The sequence below is a fragment of the Phyllostomus discolor genome, chromosome 7 (genome assembly GCF_004126475.2).
Source record: "Phyllostomus discolor isolate MPI-MPIP mPhyDis1 chromosome 7, mPhyDis1.pri.v3, whole genome shotgun sequence".
Lineage (NCBI taxonomy): Eukaryota > Metazoa > Chordata > Mammalia > Chiroptera > Phyllostomidae > Phyllostomus > Phyllostomus discolor.
Genome location: NC_040909.2, coordinates 122,826,279 through 122,843,271, shown reverse-complemented (window position 1 = coordinate 122,843,271; position 16,993 = coordinate 122,826,279).

Genomic DNA, 16,993 nt, shown 5'->3' with positions numbered 1-16,993 from the left:
GCTCCTGGGAGCAAGTTTCTAAGAGGGGATTCCCTCTGTCATTCCCACTCAAAGTATTAACATAATTCCTCAAGCACAGGCTCTCTAAGATACCTTGAGTTATTTATTAATATTTAAAGAGGTTATTTGGCATGAAGCATGGAGCATAATTCTTAAAAGGAGCTGACAGCAGAATACATTTGTTAACTAGAAAGACATGTCTAAACTTTGCCAAAAGAAATACTGTGTGCAACAAGCACTCTTGGAGGGGAGGGTTGTTTTTTCTCTGGACGTGTGTGTGTGTGTGTGTGTGTGTGTGTGTGTAAGAGACAGGAGGGAGGGGGGAGGAAGGCAAAAAGAGAGTGAAGAGAGAGAGAGGGAGAGAGAGATTTCTTGTTTCTCCTCAGTTTCCACTTACACACTCCACCCCTGTGTCTCGGACCCATTCCTGAACGAAATGCTAACGATGAAGACAAGAAAGGCTTGCAATAGCTGGGCAGATGTGTGCCCTCTCTGCTCCTGGAGCAATCTTTTCTTCTAGCTTAGCATTTAATAGAAGACCACCCCTGCTGTCCTCCCTCTAACTTGTTTATATTTTGTTCATTTTCTTCGTTTTAACGAGGTGATGAATAAATGCGATTTACAAGGAAAAGGGGACTGTCAAGGTTAGAGACTGGAGTCCTCTGTTCATTCATCCACTAGGCAACGTCCAAACAGGCAAAATGCAAATCCGTCTGTCAGTAGTCACAGAGCTGGCCTGGGGGAGAACCCAGTTAAGTGAAGGTAGTTAATTTTTCCTCCCTGCTGCTTCGTTTCTGGGCCTCTTCAGGAGGGGGGTTAGAGTGCTAGTTACTGATTTGTTTCTTTCCCCAAACCACTAATACACTAGACCGTGTTTCTCCTACAAGGTTAACACCATGGTTTTCAGCATTGCAGTGTGCACTTGAAAGGGTAGCCATAGCTAATCAATACAAATCAATATCGTATATTTTTGTTTCTCCGAAGAGGCTCTGAAAGCTATCAGAGCTATGAAACGTAAATGCAGTTTAAAGGGTAGCGTCTAAAGACTCACGCGTGGGTGACGAAACCATAAAAAAGGAAATGGTTACTAGAAAAATCCGGTTGGTGGTCCCATCTGCAGGGAAGCAATGTCTGGGATCAGGCTTTCGGGTGGCCAGCCCCGCTCCCTGTCTTGGCCTGGGTGGTGAGCATAAAGTGGGTGCTCACTCTTCCATAATTCACTAAGTTCTGTGACAAAGTGAAGTAAAATTCAGGGCAGTTGCTGTCATTGGCGGGGAGGAGGGACTAGCGTGAGAGGTACTTGTCGGGTGCGGGGACCGCTCTGCTTCTTGCCCAGAGTACTGGGTGCGTGACTTTGTTCAGCTACTGAAGCTTCTCCCAGTTGATCACTTAATGCACTTAGTCTATGTGGAAATTACATTCTAGTCACAGTGTAAAAATTCAGAATCAAACTTCTCAAAAGACTTTAAAACATTTAGGAAAGTTTCACCCCCAACTCTGTTTTTACCTCCAGTAAATCTTAGTGATTAAAAAAAAATATCCTTCCAAGTTTCTTGAACTTTTCAGTGGAAAAATCTCACCCACTACTGCAGTACAAACTTTGCTCCGGTGTGGGGGAGAGTAGTGGGGGCAGACTTAAAAGGTGAATTTAGAGAAAAACAGTTTATCTAGGGAATGTCATAAGACTTCCCAAGGCTACGACTTTCTATAAATAAAAAACAACATTAACAACCCAAGGCAGCAGGTCAAAATAAATATATAGTAGCTTCTCAAACTTTGACCTTATACGTGTTAGGATAACCAAACAGCACTCAATGAAAGTATTTGGATTTGTTTTTCAGTTTGCTGATAGAATTTTTCTTTCTGCTAGGCTGTAAAGCCCTGTTAGAACTGAAGCCAACAGAGACATTTTGGTAGCTGAATTAATTTTTTTTTCATCTATTAAGGATGCTTCTCACTGAAAGTCAGAGTCCATTTGGGATGTAATCTAATCTTTTTAATAGCTGATAAACGGAAATGAATAGCTTCTTGGATGCAACAGAGGTGGAGCAGGTCTGAACAGCTGGCACTCTCTTTTTTTACATGTCCGTGCAAAGAGAACCAGCTCTCTAAAACACGGTATTGCGAGAGACTCCAGCAAGCAGATTAGAAACCACATTCTGGTTTGTTTTTCTCCCCCAAGCATTGTGCATGACGTTTTTTTGAAGATAGCTCTTTAGAAACATAGGAACGGCTTGGAAACCCCTAGCAAAAATAAAAAGAGACAGCATTAGAAGAATACTAAAGGTGAAGTTCACAGATGCAAAGACTGTCCAAATGATAACAATAAAGGGTGTGGGAAGACTTTCCCCGGCGTCACGAAAATGAATGTGGGCAGATTGCCTTTAATCATCACCTAAACTGGCAAAAACAAAAAAGAAAGGGCAAGGATTTCTGAGTGACAAGAAGAAGGTACTCTTTTTTTTTTTTTTTTTTTTTTTGAACCAGGATTACCATGTAGTTCCTCAAGAGAAGCCCGGGTGAAGGTAAAGGAAGTACAGTTTAGTGTAACATCCCTTAATTATTTGCAGATGCTCATGAAATCCCTAGTTGTCTCATCTGTTCAGCAGGGGGAAAAACTTAAATGGAAAAGCAAGGATTCTATCCCTCTGTCTGCTATCAATTAAATCATCAAAACAAAATTATCATTCAAATTACAATGTATCATTTCACTTTTAGAATGTATGGGGGACAGCCATCGATGAAACAGAAATCTGCAAACCATCACGGCAACAAAGCAACATTAAAGTTCAATGAGCAGTTTGTTCATGCATGTTTTAATCTAGTTAAAAAATGGAAACCATGCTCACGTGGTCAAAATAACACTTGCGTCAAAGGAGTCTTTGAGGTTCAATCCAATGAGACAGGCAAACAATTTTTGTGAAACCCCAAAATATTTTCAAGAAGATAAAGGGCTCCCTAGGGATCTGAATACGGTGGCATTAGAGGAATTTTAATGTGGAAAAGTATCTAGCAATAAGGCCAGCTTGTTAGAGGGAGAAAATATCCAGTATTCAACTTCTAAATGTGTTCTCTTCAAAGATTATGTAATTGAGAACTGTTTTTTATTTTCTATTAATACTTACATTCTATTGTTTCCTATCATGCATATGCTAAGCTTGCTTTGTATTAAGTTCCGTGTTATTGTGTCTTGCCATGTTAAAGTAATTATCTGTCTCTACAAAAGAGATTTATTACCTTCATGAATTTGACCATACACACATCTTAAATACATTAATGAACTGACAAACAAAGAGTACCCCATCATTCTAAGTAGCTGACAACATTTAAAAAGCAGTCGAGTTGCAGTGGCAAACGTTTTGAAGAGATGGGCTCTCCTGCAAAAGGGAAGGAGATTATTCTGTGAGCAGTCATTTCAGCAGGCATCCTCACTGATTCTGAGAGTTAATCAGAGATCAATGCTGATTGACATTGATTGACATGAGGACATTTTCCCAAAGTACTGTGTGGGTAGCGTACCTTCAGGTATTTTCTGCCAAAAGCCTGGTGATGCCAAGAAACAGTTCTCTGGGTTGGCTTAGTAATTTTATCCAAAACATACTGATTTAGTAATTTGAGACCAGGTGTGTGGATTTTATTAAAGATGAAAATAATTATTCATTTAAGCAAGTGTGGAAAGGATTGGCAAAGACAATAAATACTAGAGACCTTTAAGCAACAGGAATATTCTCTAAATAAAAACTAAAAAAAAACTGCATTTCTTTCAAAAAGTCAGTGTTGTCATATTTCTTTTCATCTGAAACATAAGAGTCAGCTAATACTTAGGGTGGCCAAGTCATCTTTCACTCCCCAAAAAGAGTGAAATAGGGTCCACTTCTCCTTGTTTATCTATATTGTTCTTCTGAATTTTTAGAACTAATTGCAAGGGGAAAATAAAGCTGAGAATTTGGGACTGAAGAATTATTTTGAGCTGATTTTACCATAAGTGAAATATAGGCAGATGTCCAGAGATTACATAGTTTATGACTATCTTAACGTTTTCTTCACAGAGCTAGTAAGAGCTATTATTCTTTTATGAAATTTTAGGCCAGCATAACAGATAGATATCTGGCATGTCACAGACTCAGGGGTGTCTTATTTCTGAGTTTGAGAATCATCATAGGAAGGAAGAACAGCATTCACTGCTAGGCCTCATGGATTACAAGTATTGAACAATTATTGAGATACGTGTGTTCTGCTAGGTTTTATAGCTGAGCAAGTCCCAAACATTCATTTTTACAGCTTGACTTTTTTTGCCTCATAAACAACACTCCTAAGGAAAAAGATTTGGGGACCTGATTCCAGAAAGCTTCTTAAGAATAATGTCACTAAAAGCAGTCATTACTCTAGCACACAAATGTCTTCACAGTTGGGTTTCCTGAGGATGGTCCAAGTGTCTTTAACCTGCCAGGTTATGTCTGAGAATTTTAAAAAATGTATTTTGTCTAAGTGGCAATATATCAGACCCACGTTTTGGAGATAAACTTTCCAGTAAACAAAATTGCTTGAGTCTCCCTATAGTATTCATCACACTTTTCCCTTGAGCCTCTTTACCCAATTTTAAAGTTTTCACTCCAATAAATTGTCCAGGCATTTCTGATGACCTATTAATGGGTTTATGTTGTTTGCTTTCCTTAAAATTTAAAACAAGATACTGAACCTTTAACTTGAAAAAAAAACATTTTCTGAATATTTAATTTAAAAGCATTATTTACCAAATGATATTGAAAATATTCCTTCGTCTTTTGATTAGTCCCTGACACGAGATGTTGGAAGGTAAATTTTTAGTGTGTTCTATGCATTAAAGTGTAAGTAAGTGCTGTTCGCAATTAAGCTACACTACAGTAGTTACTACATGCTCCATGTATGTTTGCTTTTGCCATTATCACATCATCAGCGTGACCACTGTGGTCATGACTAAAATGCTCCAATACTTGTTGCGTGCGATGCCCTGTGTTAAGCGCTTTGCGTGCATCATTTCATTTCTCTCTTTGCTGTTATTTCCAAGAAAATGTCTGAAGATCGGCACCTGATCAGAAATGACTTAATGTGAAGGTGGCTCTTGGTGGGAGGGTTTCGCCTACCGACGGTTGTCAACATGTTTAATGTGGCTATTTGAGTCAGTGGAGAAAAATCTTAATGGTTGTGTCTCTTTGTTCTTTCTAATGTCCAGTAGAAAAAGAAATGTTAGTGAATATTAGTGGGAGGAGGGATGAGAAGGCAGGAGAGTGAGGCAAGCTCATTTGGAGAAGGCAGAAGAATGGTTTCTATTTGGAATGGAGAGAATAGCATTATTTTCAAATAGGATATTTATTGTCATTAAAACTTTCTTCTTACATGCACAAGAATAAAATTTAGTGTAGATATTGTTTTAAAGGAATATTTAATAATTGTACTGTTCACAAGTATTTAACCGTACACAAAACTGAGTACTCTGTGGTCTGTTTTGGAATTGCCATATATTTTTCTTCCTAACTAAGAGTTATTTTTTTGGAAAGTAAATACATTGATGTCAGCAATAATTTCTTTAAAGTGTGCGCCTTTCAACTTTGATTCTATATTGTGTAACTTTCAAAGTAAGGCAGCACTTGATAAACGTTCAAATTTCATTTTATCTTTTATGTGATTTGATACTATTCCCTACTTCTAGGAATTCATTTTTGTTTTTGTTTTTTTATGTTCTTTCACAGATGAAATAATTTTTAGTTGAGTGAGCCTAATTTTATCCTTCTGCAAAATATAGAGCTTTTTCATCCCCCATTAAACTTTTTAAAACTGTTGATTTAATATTTCTTAGACAAGTCATTGACAAGTGGTAAGTTATAGATAAAATTTTATTACTGAGGATAGCTTTTCTGTTACTAAAATTTCCCGATATAAATCTCAGTACAAACAATTTTCTAAGAATCCCCTTTTCCTTCTTCCGTGTTTCATTCCTATTGACTGTCTGGTCTAATAATGATACTGCACAAAAATTCTGGAATAAAAAGTGCCATGTAAATTCAAATATGGTTTAATTAAACTCCCCCCCCCGCAAGGCGGGGAGGGCCGTTAATTACCCCCCTGTGGTGGAAGAGGGCCATGTCTAGAAGTCAGTTGTTTGTGGTCTGAGTGCAGGCGATCACTCTGGTCTCTCTCAGGCATTCGCCATGTCAACACTCCACGAAGAATGCTTTCCAAAAAGTCCAGCTTTGCCGGGGGCCTTTCAATATATAACTATTTTAATGCCCTTTGGAGAGAAAGTAGTATTGTTTACAACTTTCAAAGAACTCAGGGTAAATATAAACACTCTGTGAAGTGTCCTTGTCATGCACTAAACTCCACCTGAACAACTTAATGAGTGTGTCATTAAGATGTTTTTCCTTTGTAAATGTTAAAAGTGGGCCAGTCGTGCTTACTGGAATTCTGCAAAGCAGTTAGAATCTTTCAAAGAAAACATGCTGTCTACAGAGGAAAAAGAAAAGGAAAATAAAAGCTGTTTCTTTAAGATACAGAAGATCTTTGGGGGACAGTCCTTATCCTTTCCAAAAGAATGTGAGATTTACTGGCTATTTCACCTGAAAAATTAGAGGAACTAAGTCCTTACATTATAGGAGCAAAATTATATAATGTCTGTTTATAATGCAGGGGAAAAAACTACAGGCGAGTCAGAAAATAATGTAAACTCCTATTTAATAGAGGCTGGTTTGTTTATGTTTGTGACACACTTAATCATGCTGCTAAGAGCATCACCTATTTGTTAAAACAACTCAAAAAGCCCAGAAGTGCATTAATTTAGAGGGAAAATTGAACTTCACAGTTACTTAATAAGGGTCATTTTCCACATACCAAGCTATTTACCTTTAAGGTTTCTCACGGAGAGAATTTTTTAAACCAGCTGAATTTGCCTACATGCAAACAGCTTTGAGAACAACCTAGTTATTTTTACAACAGGGAAATTCGGCTTGGTTGTAGAGAAACAAGTGTAGCGTATTTCTTTCCTTCTTCTAAGCTTTCCACAGGTCATCCATCATGCGTTTTCCCTGGTATTTTGCCGAAGCGGGGAGTGAAATGTGCAGCTGTGGGTGTACCGATGGGAGGGCTTCTGTACCTGCACATTTTAATAAGCCATCTAAGCACAGCCAGCAGGAAATCCAAACTTTGTGTTTTTACCTCATCTGTGATTGTAGCTGACATCAGAGGGTTTGGGCTGAATGCATCATGTATTCCAAATAGGGCTCCTGCGTGTTAAAAATGAGACGACTGAGTTTAAATTAATACCATTGATACATTAATACATGAACACAGTTCATCTGTATTCTGGAAAGTGCCCTCAGTTGTAGTTTTCACGCTTTCTGTTTTACATCTCAGTCCCATTGAAGTAACTCTGTGGCTTTAACTCGTGTGCTTCCCATGTGCTTCTACAGCTTCTTCTCTTTCCCGACTATTTGGCATTTGTAATTATAAATCAGCGCACCGAGGCAGTCTCACTGGCAGAGAATGTCACAGGCATTTCCATATTTTCAGATGATAAGGAATTAGGATATTTATCTAAAGCTCATGCGCAAAACGTGCTCCCACGAAAACAAGACTTAAAAGCAACCAGTTTCTAATTAATTTCTTGACTCATTCTCTGCCACTGTTTCTGAAAGCGGTCCAATGCTTCAAGCTTATGCTGTAGTTTTCCACTAAAAATCTGATGACATATTTATATTTTGCCTGGAAGAGGCTGACGCACTTTTGAGAGTGCAGAGAGGATATTTTAAATGTGTTTAGTTTCAGTGAGGAGACAATCACGGAGCATCTGCTATACACAAGCACTGTCCTGGACCCAGTAGATCACAGGAGTGGCCAAGCCATGGTCCTTCACCTTAAAGAGCTTGCAATAGATAAACAGGAAGTGAACACAGGGAAAGAAACATCCAGAAACATTTGGGGAATACCAGAATACAGAGTGAAGATGCCACAGATCTGAGAAGGCTTTCTGGGAGAAAAGGCCCCTAAGATAAGTCTTGAAGTATCTGTGTATTTATTTAAGTCTGTGAGATGGGTCTGGCGGACCTACTCTACCCTATTAAGAAGCATGGGGTTTCTCCAGGGCTTGAGAGAGACATGCTTTCAGCAGCAGACATGGTTCGTTTCTCAGTGCATTCTAGAGTCAGTGCGAAGGGAGGCTGCCAGAAGAGGACAGATATGGAGGCAACAAGACGAGGGAGGAGATGGTTCCAAAGTGCAGTCTGCAGTTGAGAGCAAGGGCAGAATCTCAGGCTCCGCCTACAGTCTGCTGTATCTGAATCTGTTTTATCAAGATTGCTCGTTATTCAAGGGCCCACTGAAGTTCAAGAAGCACCGATGTAGACTGAATGGGACTAGGCCATGGGTTAGATTTGGAGAAGTATTGAGAAGGAGGAGCCTAGGCCTGAAGAGGTGAGAGGCATCACTGGGGGTCTTGTAGGTCTTCCATTAGAGGCTAACACACTAGTGAACCATAAGCATGAATGGAATCGATACCATTCGTATTCAAAGACTGCTCAAATGCATTGCTATAAAGCAAAAACAGAGTCAAGAACACGTGGCAAAGAAAAATACAGGCAATGCTATTTTTAAATTTTAGCAAGGCAGAAATGTAAGATAACTGGACAATTGAAAGAGACGTGTCCAATAACAACTCCACAATAGAGAAAAACCTCCTTCTTTCTCATTTGACATATCAATATGTCTGTAGAGCTGAGAAAAGGTCAGGCTGGAGATAAAGATGTGGAAGTCATCAATCTATTTTTGGTTGTTAAAATCATGATAGGAGCACATGGGGAGAATATGTTAACTTTGGAGAACAAAGGGATGCAGCATTCCTGAGAACAAGACTGGCTGAGAGAAAGAAACCAAGAAAGAGCAGTCAGAGACATGGGAGGGCATCCAGGAGCTGAGGGAAGGGAGTGTTTCGGGGGAGCGTGTTCAACAAATTCCAGTGCAGCGGGGTTCCAGAAGATTTATGTCCACTGGATTTGGCAACTGTTTTAGTTCGAAAGCTGGAATATTAATTTCTTAAGGAGACTCAAATTCACAGTCTTCTTCTAGCTAGCTCATGTTACTTTTATAAGTGAAATAGAAATCATTACTGAGTCGGAGTCAAAAATGCCGTCTCTATTGGTGGTTTCATCCATTATTTAATTTTCTCTCTGGCACTGCACATGATATCAGGATTCAGTGGGATCCCCTTAGATGAGCCCCTGAGGGATCCAGGTGCAATGCAGCACGGTAGCCCTAAAATCTCCTGGGGAGTAAGTTACACCCTAAAGGTTAACATCCTGGCAGATGAGCTGGCAGTACAGCATTTGTTGTAGGCAGTGTGGTCCGGAGTATGGAACTTACAATCAGGCAAATCCGTTGTCAAATCTGGTTTGTGTCTATTACAGACTGTGCTATTTTTTCTCTCTCATTTTACTCATCTGTAAAATGGAACTACAGATGCCTGTGGAGTCATTGGATTATTTAAACGAAATCATATATAGAGAGAGTGTATATGATATATATATGGGGGGAGGTCCTGCAATATGGCAGAGTCAATAATGCACACCTTTCCACTCCTGTGGGGTCACACTTACCTCGTACTATTACTGAAAGGTAAGTATAATTTTAAAAGCTATTTATCTCACCTTGAATATTTAGACAATTATAGTGTGGGTGATTATCAGGGAGGCAAGATAGCACTACAGAAAAATGACCAGTATTAAGAGTTTAGAAACCTGGATGGAAACCTATTTCATAATGAGTTAAGTAAACGACAGTCACTGGTCTCACATCTATGTCGTGCACCCACCATAGGTCAAGTTCTTCAGTAGGAAGGCAAAATGCAAATTACATGGGGGAAGGGACGTTGCTGGTTTAGTTTACTGCTATGCCTTCGCATATAGTTAGAACGCTCAAATATCTATATTTACCCAGGTCGTGAAAAAGGTGTTACTTTTTGTTGTAGATACAAATGATTATAGATCTCAATTTTCTTCATCTATAAAAAGACATCTAGGGTCCTTTTCTTCTCTAAGACTGTTATTTTACAGTCATGAAAAAAATAAAAGGGATAGAAAACTGTGTATATAAATCAGAGTAGGACAATTAAATTGTCCATGTGGTTCATATGAGTTTTTATGAGGCTGGTGGGACTGGGCTGCTGTTCATAGTCCATGTAGTGATAGAATTTTACTGGTCAACTGACTCACTGAACATTTAACAAACATTTTGTGTGCCTACTATGTGCGAAGCACTGAGATGTAGTGAACAAAATTGACACAGGCTTTGCCCTCACAGCATATACAGTTCATCACTTCTATTTCCCTGTACCCAGTGCCATTAAAAATCAGATGGCTGGCAGGGAGTTAGCCTGCCATTTATCACCAAGGCAGAGAAAGAATTAGACTTATCTACACTAGAGTTAGTCATATTCCACGGAACGTTACCAAAAGACAGTGGTTTGAAAAGGTGAATTCACACTAGAATAATTTCTCCCTAACAGCTGCAGCTGTCTGAGATAAACAAAATAGATTAAAACCTACCACTGCAGCATTAGCAAGCTGACCAAGTAGGGAGAAGGTATGCGAGCCAGCAGAGAAGGAAAAAGAGAAGTAAATAAAACCACACAGAGGTAGAATCGCAAGGGCGGTGAAAGCGTAGGGTGACATAAGTCACTCTGACAGCCTACTGGGATGGAGCCTGATCCAGAAGAATGTCTTTGCAGGCAGCAAGCTTAAATCCAACGGGCTGCTGGTGAATGTTCAGCTGTGTTTCCTAGTGTCTTGTGATAACACTATACACACATCTCAGGAAGGTGTTCATCACTACATAGATGTTTTTTCATAATTCATCAGCCTGCCTTTATTTTGTGGACAATATTTCATTATATGTTCAGAAATACCACCTCATCCCTAATTGCTACTAGTTGTGTTACTATGTATTTAGTTTTCTTGCACTGTGTTGACATTTAAAAGTGTTCTTTAAAACTTTTGTTTAGTTTCCCTATTTCTACATATTTTCCATGTTTGGAATCATAATTATTGAGTAGATTTCATTTAATTTTTATAGATTTACCCTTCAAAGATATTAACTGAAATTCTTTAACCCGAGGAATTAGTAATGCTACCCTCTTGTTTTTGATATACTGACGTGTCTGTATTTTACATTTACATTTAATAAGTTCAAGTTTTTTAATCATTTAGTATGAAAATACACCGGTTTGGCAGATGTTTATATACAAATATAAAGTCACATTTTTATAAAACATTAGCACTTTTGCAGTGTCACTCAAAATGTTTTTATATTTATGGTTAAAATTGATGTAGTATAAGTGCCTATCTGTAGGTGCAGCTGCTAATTAATGTTTCCTTAGACTAAGACTAATGCATAAATGTGTGCATATTGACAAGTATTTGGCATAGGCAAATCTATGTAAATAAATCTATTTAACCATATGTTGAACAATCAATACATATCACCTCCTAAATGCCTAAAATGAATACCCAAAATGCCCTGTAAACTGCTTACAAAGTATTTTAAGGATGTTAAAACACTGGTTCTTTATTCTGGGATCATTAAACTTTAGGACCAGATAGATTCCCATCTTTTACAAGACCATATATCCATAATGTTTTCATAGAACTTCCACTAAGTCATTATAAAATCTGAAAAGTTTAGAAATAAATTCCTTGCAGAAATTTTTGAAAGGGTTATTTTGTATTTCTAATTGAATTCTTTGAGCATACAAAGTGTAAATGACAACAATGAACATCATTTGCTAATCAAGTTTTATTCTTTGACTTGAAAACAAACTTGTCTCCTGATTTGACAACAATTTATTTAACTTTAGAAGTAAAATAAAGGAAAACCATTTTTAAAGGTCCTCACATCACTTAGAAGGAACCATGTGAAATTCAGATTTCATCAGAGATTCATCCCATATGCTAGTGTTTTCCATGATTTCTATTTTAGAGAGTTCCTAATGGCCAAAGCAAGAAAAAATCTCTATAAACTAGTTAATATTATTAAAGCTTTTAACTAGTAATGATCAGAATGCTAAAAATAAAAACAGTTGTTTGTTCTCCCATTAATATTTCTGTTTTATGGTTTTAGAACATGGACAAGGAAGGGTTGTATTCCTTGCTGGAGAGAATGTTGTAACGTTAGTTGGCAACAAAAAGTAAGCAGAAGTACTCAACTTTTTCCCACTATTCTATCAAGGAGCCGGATCTCCAAGCTAGAAAGGTTAGAACAGACACAGTTAAGAGGGCATTGCATTCCAGAATAGATGAGGAGATAACAGAAGGAAAGGAGCGCTTCCAACGAGTTCAAGTCTCCTTCTGAGTAACAACATCCCATGATGCTGAAGGGACTTGCAGAGCGATGACGAAACCGGTTGCAGTCATCTTTAAGAAATCATGGACAACAGGAGAGGTGCCAACAGACTGGAGATGTGAAAATATCCCAATTCTCTCAAAGGGGTAAAAGCAGATTGCATCAACTATGTGCGAGCAAACTTGTCAGCCCCCAGTCAAACTCAAGATTATGTTATCACGTAATTGGCTTGTATGTCAATGGGAAAAAATGCAGTAATTACTGGAAATCTTCATGGGGAACCTAACAAAATGTTGACAAACTAACCTCATTTTTATTTTCATTGCAAATCATTATTAACTAAAATGATGGTCTAAAAAATAACATGAACACAAAGCAGTATGATATTTCAGGTGATAAAAATATTTACTTGTGCAGGATAGACAAAGATTTATATTCCAAGAACCATGTGAAAAGGACTTTTAATTTTTATTTCATTTTTTGTTTTATGATTTTTTTAATCCTTACCCCAGGGTATATTTATTGATTTGAGAGAGAAAGAGAGAGAGAAACATCAACATGAGAGAGAAACATCTATCCGCTGCCTCCTGTAAGCACCCTGATTGTGGTTCGAACTCACAACCTAGGTATGTACTCTGAACAGGAACCAAACCTTCAACCTTTTGGTGCATGGGGCACTGCTCCACTTGACTGAGCCACCTGGCCGGGGTGAGGATTTGTGGTTTTTAAATGCAACATGCACAGTATTAGCCAGTTGTGTGACAACATGCTAAAATGATGACATTGTGGGGTCTATTAATTTCAGCTGAAGGAGGAAACTATTACCATTGCACCTACAACTAATCAGAACTCATCTTGACAATTCTTGTTTCCAGTTTTTGGGCCCCAAACATTTGGAGGATATTATTAAATTGGAACCTGAGCAAAGAAGAGGGACCAGGCTGATGAAGGGCGTTTCAGTCACAGTGGCAAGCCACTGAGAGACTTAAAAAGATTGAAAGAGTGGATGGAAGGAGAAGTGCAGGGCAGAGAATATGTTTTGAGCAGATCCAAAGTCTTTGTAGCCGGGAACAATTGGTGGATGTTGCAGAAAACCAGGGAAGAGGTTTCTTTCAATTAGAACAACAGAAAAATGAATCCACCTATGTTATGAAGCAATCACTTTCCTGTCTCTGGGAAGACACTGAACTGAACAAAAGGATTTTTCTACTTGCTTGGGCAGTTCGTGGAGTTTTTAGATTCCTTTCAATTCTATGATTATTTGATTCTAAGTATTTCTATAAACCACTTAGTGTTTTGGGGGTATCAAAGAAAATAGGTAAAAGAAAGACACGTATCTTGAACAGTTTCTGCTTAGAAAAAGTTGTCGACTACCATAACTTTCATTGCTTTGAAGAAGTACATGCAGATGACATCATACAACATATCCTTTATCTGAGCTTCCCTCTTTGGTATAGATACTACATTTATGTCATGTAAGTGATGAATATATACATTATGTTACAGATTATATAAAAATATATATATATTGCCATCTTATAGATTTCTTGTTATAAGAGAAACATGTTTAAATTGTACACTTACACAAGCTCAGCATCATTTTCTCATTCCTGATTTAGTTAAATAATGATGGCAAGACTCAGAAGTGAGCAACTGGTTGATGATACTCAGTCTTGTGTGCTAAAAATGTATGATCAAAAAGGAAAGGTTCGCAACCAAACAAGATGAACAAATCCATTACTCCTGACAGGATGGAAATAATTTGATAATAAGAAAAATATAACCAATTTACCCTCAGCTTCCATAAGTTGCTCGAATTAGCCTATGCAGAAAGGGATGTCTTCACAGGTGGCACACCTACAAAATTTTTGAACTCTGTCTCTGGAAATTTGCATGTCAGTAAAGATGAAATCTTTGAGATATACATTCAAATTAGTGAACCACATGCAAAATAACGAAACAGTCTCCAAAATAAAGTGCTCCCTTGAAAAATGCTAGTGCCTCAGTGCATAGAGAATGGGGACTTTTAAGATACGAAGAAAAATTAAATTAGCGGCTAGAAAGATGTGCAAGCTTTCCTTCAAAATTAAAGAGAAGGGGGTTCTATTGTGTACAACAAGTCTTGCTCACTCCAGCATAAGTATTTAATAAACTTGACTACGCATTGATAACATCAAGGAATATTTTTGAACATATGCAAAATATCACTGAGTTAGCTAACATGACTTTACATATTCATTATATAAATTTCAATGCTTGCTAAAGTTGTGGAGATGTAATTGAATTATCATAATGCAGTGCTTATAGGAGGGTCACACTGTAGGCAGAAGTTATTATATATATAGTCAAATTTTAAAAAATAATGTAATCTAGCAAACCTCGTGTATAATACATTGCATTGTAACGAGGACTCAGATATGTCAAAAGGCAAACCATGACCGACCAATGAATTTCCCTTTGAGCAACATTGTTTTAGATATCACTTGTTTTAGATAATACTCCTGAATCCTGTGTCCTACATTATAAAGGATTTCACATGTGTCAAAAATGAGAAGAGTAACTAAAGATACAAAAACAAATATCCTAAGGTCTAAAGACTTAGAAAATAGTATAATAACAGAAGAGCAAATTAGTTTTAGAAAACATAGCATTGCTCAAAAGAATGCTAAATGAAATAAAACATAAAGTAATGCATTCACATTTTAGTAAAGCATTACTTTCCCTACCAAAATGACATGTGCTGAATTAAAACACCAAGAACAATTATATAGAAGAAAAAGAGCCAAAATACAATACATGCTCAGTGACTATATATTTTGTTATATAAAGATATTGAAAGGATTACAAGAATATTTTTCTCAGCTTCTTAAAGATTGGAGTAGGGCATCCATATTAATGGAGTTTGCAGATGGATGCCAACATTATATTAAATTGTCAACGCTAAGAAATATGTTAAAATCTGAGTACTGCTAAAGAACTGGAAATGGTTACAGAAATAATGGTATAAATTAAAGAAGTATAAAATGAACTTACCATGGAAAATAATTGAAAATATACTATTCTGTGGTGAACCTGAAAGACATTGAAGAATTGTCATCGAGTGTTGGTCCCCTTCCTTGGGTCATGGCCTTGGTTAAGGTTGCTGAGGGTCTGTCTACAGAGGGTCAGGGAAGATTCTCAGGGGGAAAATGTGTACCCTACCCTTCTGAATAAACACAGATGGCACAACAGAAAGTGGTATATTTTAGATCTCTCCCCTCTGCCCACCCCTACCCCAGTAAAAAGGGAGTAGTCAGGAGGACATACAGGGTGCTGAGGAGTCTTTCTCTGGCCCAGAGCGACAGAACTGGTGACCAGTATTTTCAGATCAAAGTGGCAAAAATGTCTTCCTGGAGAGAGCTGTCTGTCATCTCCAATCCACGTTAGCGACCTGGGATTCACCGGACCCAGGGGCCCATGAAACAGTTTATTGCAATGGCCCTTGTTATACACTCATGTTGCTAAGGCAAACTGGTGGAACTGTGTTAGTAACCTTTTTAGTTTGGCCAGTGAAACAATAATGATGGCCAGCTTATAGCTTCGTGGAGAGAAAATTGAGAAGCAGGGCAACAGATGATAGAAATTGATGGTTAAGTACGTGGTTAACAATGAAAAATACCAAGATCCAAAAAGAAAGCAGCGTTTTTCTCTTTTCTTCCTGGGATTCAAATAAGGAAATTTGGGGCAATTTTATTTTTTTTCTGAGTGAGAGCCAAGAACAACTAAAATAATGAAGAAGCTTCAAGGATACATGGAGGAGAAAAAAATGTATCATTTAAGCTGCAGAAAGAGGAACCTGCAAACAGATAAGTGTGGCAGGCCAGTCAAGCAGCCAGTAAGAATAAAACGAAAAATGTAGCTTGAGTGTATATGGGACTATTTCCATAAGATGAACATCTAAACATCTAAGCTTGTACCCAGGTATGTTTAATGATGACCAAGGCATTCCTTTCCTCCTCAGATGGAGTTTAATGAGGTCAGACACTAACCCAGTCCCAGAATTTCAGAAAAGAACCACATAATCAGCTGGTATTTCTCTCGTAACTAAGATTCCTGTTTTATGTACACGAAAGGGAGAGAGCATTTCAACCTGATAATTTTCGGCCCTGAAGTTGCACTTCATGTGCGCACTGCCGGCTTATAAACCCTCTCCGTGCCGTGCACGCTGTAATCAGCGCCGCGCTGCTCAACACCCTTTTCCTAGAACAATAAAAACCCTCCATACCTTTTCAACGCGTCACGTTTTCACTGCATTACAGAATTTAAAACAGCTTTGAAGATGAACAAGACTGTACACAATGCTTAAGTGTTACTATTATTATGACGATGATGATACGGTCTAGAAGATGCACAAGGGCATTTTGGGATGAATGTATTATGAGTCAGAAAGTTGTGACTGAAGACAGCTGTTTGATTGCTACTTGAGAGAGTGGAGTTGAACAAGCCTGAATATGGATGATCTCATTTGGCTTTATAAAACTAAACAGAGCACAGGCAGTTAATTGGATAATATATCTCCAAGGAAAAGAAAAGTTAGTGTAATTCATCTCTCTGCTGTAGTATATATCACGCTCTTGGTTATAAACTCCAG